The 9396-nt window shown below is 36.6% G+C and overlaps 1 protein-coding gene, 2 long non-coding RNA genes and 1 pseudogene across 12 annotated transcripts in view; 2 read left to right on the top strand and 2 right to left on the bottom strand.

The window, feature by feature from the left end:
- LOC109103223 (NLR family CARD domain-containing protein 3-like) overlaps positions 1-9396 on the top strand; it is a 1793396-nt gene that overhangs the window by 1678939 nt on the left and 105061 nt on the right. The gene's annotated exons all lie outside the window — the stretch shown is intronic.
- LOC109081476 overlaps positions 1-9396 on the top strand; it is a 257452-nt pseudogene that overhangs the window by 175294 nt on the left and 72762 nt on the right.
- Positions 4922-7194, bottom strand: LOC122134235. The gene is made up of 3 exons (XR_006157771.1): positions 7019-7194; positions 5319-5365; positions 4922-4974 (listed from the first exon to the last, which is right to left on the bottom strand). It is a non-coding gene; the product is annotated as an uncharacterized LOC122134235 (long non-coding RNA).
- LOC122141405 lies at positions 8388-9393 on the bottom strand. The gene is made up of 4 exons (XR_006157789.1): positions 9330-9393; positions 9103-9216; positions 8863-8956; positions 8388-8688 (listed from the first exon to the last, which is right to left on the bottom strand). It is a non-coding gene; the product is annotated as an uncharacterized LOC122141405 (long non-coding RNA).

Here is a 9396-nt window from a genome sequence, read left to right as displayed (position 1 = left end):
TATCCAGGTTGAAAACTGGCAGATGGTAATTATGGAAGTAATACCTCTTAGCAAATACAAGCTGCTTCACCGATGGCCATTTTGCTAACTGGAAACATTTTGTCTACAAACAGTTCTCCATAAATACCTTTCTCATACTGAAGAACCTTTCATTTTCTCTGGTTAATCTTCTCAGATTTATAAAAAAGCAAGAAGAGAGATGGTATCTTTATAACAGTGACCTTTGACGTGGGGAAGGGACAGTGTTTGATTGCTTGTGTGGATACCAAAACTGGGTTCTTCTATGGCATCGCGCTTGAAAACCTTTTGAAGCACCTTTATTTTTGATTCATTTCAATGGTATACTCGCACAATAGCAAAATAAATATAAATAAAAAGAAACAAAAAATTGAAACAATTCTAAGTGTGCCTTGTTCCTGCCTTTCTCATGTTTGACAAACCTTTCCCATGCTGCAACAAAACCCCAGTTTCCCTCAATTTCTAGGTTTAACTTACTCAGAGTTTCATACTTAACCGGCCTTCCCTTCTGAACGGGCCCCAGGGTGCTGTGGTTTCGGGCCTCGCTTCTTCCATGCTTCGATTGCAAATGTTGTATTGAGTTTTCTTATTACAACTTCTCAGGTTAATAAACAAGTAATTATTAACTGACGTTAATTTTAGAGCAGATATAGCTGGTTTTACTTCCATTTCGCGCTAATAAGCAAAAGTTAGTTCCGAGCAAGCCAATACGCAAGCAGTCGCGCGACTTATCTCGCCGAAGCAACACACAGTCTTTCGTTACTAAAATGATCATTTTTGAACAAGTCAATATTCAGTAAGCCTCTTTATAAAAAGGGTTAACTTGCTTCATGTATTGAATGATCCCGCCATTCGAACGAATCGGTAGAACTCAATGATTCACTCTTAAAACATAACGTGCCACCACCTACTGTGGATTTAATTTTATATTCTAAAACAGTATCATTGCATTTTTTCCACAGTTTCATTTTGTATGTCAAAAAAGTAAAAACGATCTAATAACATTATTTATGCATTTGACTAAAGAGTTTGTTATACTCGCTTATTTGAAAAATAGTAACCACATGTCTTATATCTCAACTTAATGTATTTGATCACTATTGAATTCACAAATGGAGACCGTACATTTAATCATTTTAGAAAAATGTTTCCCTTCATAAAGTGTTCTAAAAAGGGTAACAAGCGATCACTTTCAAATGGCTGATTGGAGGAAGTCCTGATCAGAGCACTGAGGCGACTGCTTCCAGACATAAAATTACATTTGTCCCCCTGAACAAGTAACTTTTTTAACACCGACCAGCTGAAATGATTGATTTACTTGTCCAAAGGACAACTTTGATGTCACAAAAAAAAGCGTAAAAGGGTTAGTTTTCACCCAAAACATGGAAAAATGTATGGCATGTAATGACGTCACACCTCATGTCGTTCCAAACCCCGTAGAGACCTCCCGTTCATCTTCGGAACACAGTATAAATATTTAATTTAGTCCGAGAGCTTTCTTCCCTCCTTGAGAATGGTATGTACGGTATAACTGTCCACGTCCGAAAGGTATAAAAACATCTTCAAAGTAGTCCATGTACATCAGAAGGGTCGCCTAGAAATTTTTTTGAAGCATCGAAAAACTTACTTTTTGGTTCCAAAATAGTCTACAAACGACAACTTTATTCAGCATTTGACTTCTCTCCCTGCATGGTCTGTTTCTGAGCCCGCGTTCCAGCACATGCCAGTTCGCGAACGAATCACTCGATGTAACCGAGTCTTAACCCTTCACACACAATCGAACTGAATCGTTTGGAAACGTTCGCTTCAACAATAGCATATCCACAAAGAACTTAACTGTTAACTTTTTTTTTAACATGGCTGAACGTCCCTCTGAGTTTCAACATAAACCAATATCCGAGTCAATTCATTTATCAAGAAAACAAGTACACTGAACTGAACCGATCCGAAACGAACGCAACATTTACTCTTTTCTCGATCAAGAACCGTTTCTGTCGACTCGTCGATTCAGAACCGAGGAGCTGATGATACTCGCGCATGCGTGAAGCAGACTGACACACAGCGCGTCTGAACTGAACGGATTCTTTTTGTGATGATTCTGACTGATTTCGTCTAATTTGGTTGAGCGCGGTAACCGATGCACATTTGCTTGGAATCAAGGGCAATCATACGCCATGGACAGTCTTAGGGTCGAGGCGCAAAGAACTGGTGAACCGTTTTCTCGGCAACCGTTTATGGAATCAAACTGTCCGAACGAACCGTTCGTGGAGAAAACAAACTTCCATCACTACCAGGTGAGTTCCACACAACCGATCAACCAGTTATTGACCTCGCAACCGAGTCAATGTTTCGTTCGGTATCTGGCTCGGTCAGTCAGTGTACTTTTGAGTAAATGATTACTCTCGGGAATATTGGTTCATTTGAACTCAAAGAGTGTCAGCCATAGGGGTGAAACCCCTTGTAACACTTAAGTCAATATTCGCGCTGGATATTGCTCTCATTTGTTTGAAGCGAACCGTTTTCAAACGATCGTTCGATTTTGGGTTGACTGGTCTCAAGAAGAATCCCGTTACATCGAGTGAATCTTCGCGAACCGGATGTGCTGTGAACGCGCCGATCAAACAACCCGTGAGAGAAGTCAACTGCTGAATAAAGTCATAGTTTTTTGATACTTTTTGGACCAAACAATTCTGATTTTCGATGCTTCAAAAAATTCTAACGTACACCATCGGATGTCCATCAAAGGAACTAGCTTGTAAGACTATTGTGTTTTTTTATTACCTTTCTGTTTGGGACATATACCGTACATATAGCATCTCAATGAGGGTACAGAAAGCTCTAGGAACTAATCCAAAATACTGTTATACTTGTGTTCCGAAGGATGACCGGAAGGTCTCACCTGTCGTTATTGCTTATGGGCCTAACGTGCGCAGCACTCCGACGTTTACGCTGTCATAATACATAATTTTTGAGCCATTTTAGGTGAACTATTCCCTTGAATGTCCAGCCCTGTAAGCATTATAATATTATAGAAAGTGGAGAGGGATTGCTTTAATTTATCTTAAAAGAGATTTCTGAATTGTGATTTTCGTAGTGAAACGTATCTTAGCCCTGTCTGCGCCGCTCGTAATGGAAATAACTTATGTTATTCAATTACAGCATCATTTTGTAAAATGGAGAATTCAGCAAAGCATATGATTTCTTAATGTTGATTTTCCGGTTAAACCTTTGATATATACACGATTACACCTAAGGTTCACAAGAGCTTGGAATACCCCTTTGAAGGGCCGGTCTTATTGTAAGTGGCATTGTGTGGCATTCTTTTGTGGATTACTTCATTGGAACTGAAGCCCATAAAAATGTTTACAGCTGAAACTGCTGGTCTTGAAGATGGAACTTTTATTCACTTTGAGTTTAGATGATGTTTCGTTGTTAGGACAGATTTATACAGAAGATGCTTTATTTTTCTTGATGCATTATTGTGTCAAGTTTGGTGAGGACACAACGTCAGACCTGAAAGTGTTGGATCTGAAGATTGATCTACTGACTTGTGAATCTTTTTGGGTGAACAACGTAGATTAGATGATTGATTTGAAACGCTTCCCGCATACAGTGCCAGTGGATATGGTTTCTCTCAGAGTGTGGAATCCTCCAGGTGCCCGCTTCAAATGATCTGCTGTAAAGTAAAAGTCTTCTTACACTCAAAGCACACATATTCTCTCAACACCAGTGTATATCTGATCTGATGAACTTTTAAACTCTGCAGTTGAAAAAAAAACTCTTTCCACACAAAGATCACATGTGATATTGTTTCAGCTTTGAATGAAGTTCAGGTTCTTCTTCATAGTGCTGAGGACCACAAAAAAGTGTTTTTCCACATTGATAACATGCATTGCAGTTTCTCTCTCTCCGTGTGGATTCAAGTGTTTTCAGTGTGACTTCTTAAAATTCGTCATGATCATCTGTGAAACTCGTTTGCCGCACTGTGAACGAATGCACATGTGAAATTCAGTTGTCTCTCTCCAGTGTGGGATCCTCTCATGTGTGAAAACAATTCAGGTCTCCCAGTGGGACTGGCTGATATCTCTTGTCACAGTGTGAACCACCTGTCAAGCTTTAAATAGCTCTCCAGTGTGGACGTTCCTTATTCATGTGAATCTCGAGACTCTGTTTTGTATGTGAAACTATCTTTACACCACTGATGTGCAGGTGAAAGATTTTCTCGTCCTCTTACGTTTTCTTTAAAAGTCTTTCTGTTTGGTTTGAGAGCGAGTCAAAGTTTTTTTCTCCAGTTTTAACATGTTTTGTCCTCCTCTTTATTCCAGTCTTCATGCTCCTTGATTTCTTCATCAACTCTAAAACTTAAAGTAAAAATTGTAAATATTCAGTAAATCCAGAAAATGAACTCTGAAGAAACAGTGGAAAGGTAGGCAAACTGCTATATGTGTTTACAAGTTTATATTATCATTTTGCATGCATTTTACATTACCTTAGTGACCCTGAACTTTTCCAATTACACTATTATCTAAAATAAATTTTGTAAAAAAAAAATAAATAATTACCAAGTTTTATTCAAAGTGTCAATCATTATTTGCTGCGCTTACTACAACTATATGTATTGTACAGCTTTTATTTTTATTTTCCTACTGCAACAAAATTAAAAACGTGCTTAAAGTATATATTCTTATTGTTTTTTCAGTCTCATTGATGAAGGATGAAAAATAATCACCAACCTGTTTGTTCTGTGACGTGTGTTTGATTCTGCAGGGTTCTGGGATCTCTCATGTATCTCTCTGTCCTTCAATAAACTCTGTCTCTGCAGATTTTCACTTCTTCCTGATGCCTTTGATGCTCGTCTTCACTTGTAGACACCGTGATGGGAATATTCCAGCATTTTCGTATTTTGATGACATCTGCAGTGGGAGGAGCTTCCAGTGAAGGAGGAGGTGAGGAGATCTGCCCAAATTAAAGATAAATCATTTACTGAGTTTATGAATTTAAACTAATTTTAAACTAAGAACTATTTAACTCTTCATGTTCACCTGTCTATGCATCTTGTAAATTAACTTTCTAGTAGATTAAATCGCAATGTGTTCTTATACTCATTCACAAGTTGTATCCCTTTTTTCTTTTTTAAGAATTTGATTCACATATTTAAATTCCTACATTTATCTTATCTTTCATTTATATTGAGACTACAAGACACAAATTGAGGAGAAAAAAACACACAACCCCACACAATTAAATGACATAAAATGACAATAAATACAGAAATATAATTTTAGAAATTTGATACTTACCTATATCTTGTAAGGTCACAATAGCTGATCGTGTTGTTTGCTTAAGTCTATGTTGACAGCAATAAAATGAACTAAATGTGGCAATTAACAGAAATAAACAAATAAAGAGGATTTTCATCAGCTGATAATATTGATGAGTCTCAGATTATAAACACTCATTAAACAAGACATTCAGGATCAGCAGCAGATCATCTCACTTTTTATACAAATATCTGTGACTGTGGGAAGTGATTATTTGCATAAGAATATTTGTTGAAATACTATAAAACTGCTCTATTAAAACATAATATGATCGTCTCATAAAATACATAATTTATATCAGGGCTGCATAATTAATCGTATTTTAATCTCGATAACGATATCCACCTTTCTCGATTAATTAAAAATAATCGTCACGATATTGGCTGGCTTATTTATCCTGAAACGTGTTTTTAATTTGGCATTTGCATTATCTTGCATTGCTAACGAGTCTTCACTAGCGTTCATGCTTGTGGTTGCCAGATGTGAAGAGCTTTAAGCCCCAAAACAGAGCTTTTCTCCTTTAAGGATACACTTTCTGCCCGGTGGTTTATTTAATGTGCGCAATCTGGCAACCCTGTGCGTGAACAAGCGCTGATGATATGAAAACATACGAGTTTAGCGATCTCTCCACAGCGATATTCTGCTTACATGAAAGTGTCATATAGACAATGTGTGTTTTTTCACAAGCCTTTTGTACTGTTTGTTACCAAATGTGCCATCATCAAACTTTCACCGAGTTTCAATAGTGGATCTTTTGTGTTTGAGGAATAAATGCGCTTTATAAACATAAATTGGAATTGTTGGAATTTACATTAAGATTTTCTAAAGTTTTTACCAGTTTTCGTGTTGAAAATGGCATGGCAATGTTAGTACTAACGATCTTTGAGCAAATTTACTGTGCGATCTGAGTGGCTTTTTCCTATTCGAACAAAATTGGCACTTAGAAATGTAACGTGTGAATTGATGACACTTAACCAAACACCATGAGTTTTGTATTATCATAGTTGGGAAATTAAATGAAGTCATGTATAGTCAGTGGAGGTTGGTTAAAGGCACATGAAATGTTATTGTATTTCCCTGCTGAAAACACTAAAAAAAAAAAAAAACCGCCCTAAAACCAGCCAGCTAAATTTAGACTGATTTTAGTTGGTCATCCAGCCCGGTCAAAGCTGGTCAGAAGGCTGGTTTTAGAGGGGTTTTGACCACTTAGCTGGTCAGACTGGGAGACCAGCTTAAACCAGCTAAATTTAGGCTGGTTTTAGCAGGTTTTTTCCCCCCAGCAGGATAGAATAATCGTGATTATAATTTTAATCAAAATAATTGTGATTATCAGTTTAACCATTATCGTGCAGCCCTGATTTATATCTATAAAAAAAGACACTACATCACTTACAGCCCCCTTAATTGTTGCATATTGAACTAAACATAATTTGCTAATAACTAAATTCATAGCAATAAAGTAAAACACATATTTTTGGTAAGTCCAGAAACTTGACAGATTATAAAACCGTTAAAGATAAAGAGCATTCAGTACCAGCATCATCACTCCAAAAACCAAAACAATACAAACTAACATATTAAACACTCACACCCAACATTTCCCCTCACATGCTCGTCGCCTGCCGTGATAAATGTTTTAATCAGTAAACACAGGAAAAAAAAAACAATTCAGAAATTACCTCTTTGTTGCTTAAACGGTTAAGTGTGTTTTACAATAATGCAAACACGTGAAGTACCGCGAACTGCTCGCCTCACGAGACTCGAAGCTGGCTGAGCGCGCGCGTGATTACGTCATCGTCATCTTCTTCTTCTTTCAGGTTTAATGGCGGTTGGCAACTCATCTCAAAGGTGCATTACTGCCACCTACTGTACTGGAGTTTGGGCATTAGAATGACATCAAAGGAGAGATGGAAAAAAAAAAAATTCAAAGTAAAATTAAACATTTCTTGCATTTCCACTAAACTTTACTTATCTTCCTTAGACTATATATTCGTATTAAATTCTTTCACTTAACCCAGTGTTTTTCAACAATAAAATTAATAAATTGTGTATTCCCCCAGATGCTTTCCCTAATAAATGTTTTGTTCATCCATTTGTGCCTTTAATTCTGCCCTATCTTCTTCATATTTGTTGCTGTCTAGCAGAATATGCTTCAGTGTCTCTTGCACATTACGATAAGTTCATAATCCAGAGGGATGTTTTCCTATTCTGTGCAATCTTGTATTTAAACCAGTGTGACCCATTCTAAGACATGGTAACATTGTAATTTTACTTATTACTTACTAACAATTATTAAACATTTTAAACATTTTTAAACATAACAGACACAAATCCCATGTTTCTATAGTGAGAACTATTAAACGTATTAAATCAACTCCACAAGTTTATAGAAAGTGCCCTTATTATTGCTGCTTCAACTACACTGCTCAAAAAAATTAAAGGAACACTTTGAAAACACATCAGATCTCAATGGGGAAAAATATCATGCAGGATATCTATACTGATATGGACTGGGTAATTTGTTAGGAATAAAAAGATGTCACATTGTTTAAGGGTCAATTTGTAAAAGCTGAAAGCTGAATAAATAATATTTCCATTGATGTATAGTTTGTTAGGATAGGACAATATTTGGCTGAGATACAACTATTTGAAAATCTGGAATCTGATATTACTAATCACAATGTGTTCCTGTGGCTCAGTGGTAGAACATTGCATTAGCGGCGCAAAAGGTTGTGGGTTCAATTCCCAGAGAACACACATAGTGATTAAAAAAATAAAAAATAAATGTGTAGCCAAAGTTGCTTTGGATAAATTGTCTGCTTAAATGGATTGTTGGCTATTGCTACAAACATACCTGTGCAGCTTACACACGTTTGTTTTTTGATCAAGGGTCACAAATATTATTATAACAAATATCATTTTACAGGTGTACAGTTTTTAGTATTTTTATTTATTTATTACTGCTGCTACTACTACTGCTACTTATACTAATACAATTTTTTTTCATTATCATAATGATATATAATCACTATATTTGGCCACATTTATCAGCCCTAAAAATAACCACAACAAATCTAGAAAATTGCATTTTAAATCACTTTTTTTTTTTCATCAGAAAAAGAATCTCCTCCAGTTATTGATAAAACAGAACAGAGATCTGTTATAATTATAAAAGAAAATGACACACATGATCAGTTTGCTATCTAACTTTTCAGAGGGTATTTCCTCAGACTCCTGGACAGCTGGGTCATCTAGCAAATTCAATGCCAGCTCCATGGAGGGCAGAGTTGGGGAGGCAGGAGATAAAAATGTAGTTTGTGTTACGGGAAAGCTTTCCATCACTGGTTTTCTGTAAAAAAAAAAAAAAAAAAAAAAAAAAAACCGGAGTACTTTCAGGTCAGTTCTGTTTTTTTTTTTTTTTACCCAGTAAAGAAGTATTTTTTAAAAACTCAGAAGAATATAATTATACAAAACACGAGTCCTGTAGAAGATAAAGACTACAGGTGTGTTGTTGCTGTCTTACCTGCTAGGCTCAGGTGTGGGATCCAGCAGGTGGGTGAAGTGCCATTTGAGATGATCATGCCATTTGAGTACACATCAGCCGGTGACACATCCAGCTGCCCAGAAACCCACAGCGATGTCATTGACTTTCAATATGACAGAAATCAAGCTCTTTTTATAACTAAACAGCATCGTGTTAGATGAAGTCATGAATTCAAACTTAGACCAAAATTAGATCACACATCAAGATTTTAGCAGGCACCTCTTGCAAGGAAGGGATCTCTTTGAGGGGGGAGTGGAAAGAGTGGGATTCACACTGAAGGAACAAGCATATTCCGGCGCAGACCGGAACTCCATAGAATTGTTGATCATGGGGCTGTTAGGTTGGAGAAAGGAAATGTGATGTGAGAAGAGAGAACTGAAACTCAAACAATCGCATTTCTCACTGACTATGAGAACATTTTGTGTGCTTTAGGTGAACAAACTTACAGTCTTCTTTTACAGCCTTTTATCTCACTTGACTGAACGATGTTGATGATGAACTTTGTAATCTGAA

This window comes from Cyprinus carpio, chromosome B22, assembly GCF_018340385.1.
Source record: "Cyprinus carpio isolate SPL01 chromosome B22, ASM1834038v1, whole genome shotgun sequence".
Classification (NCBI taxonomy): Eukaryota; Metazoa; Chordata; class Actinopteri; order Cypriniformes; family Cyprinidae; genus Cyprinus; species Cyprinus carpio.
Note: the sequence above shows the minus strand (reverse complement) of the source record. Positions and strands in the feature narration are given on the sequence as shown.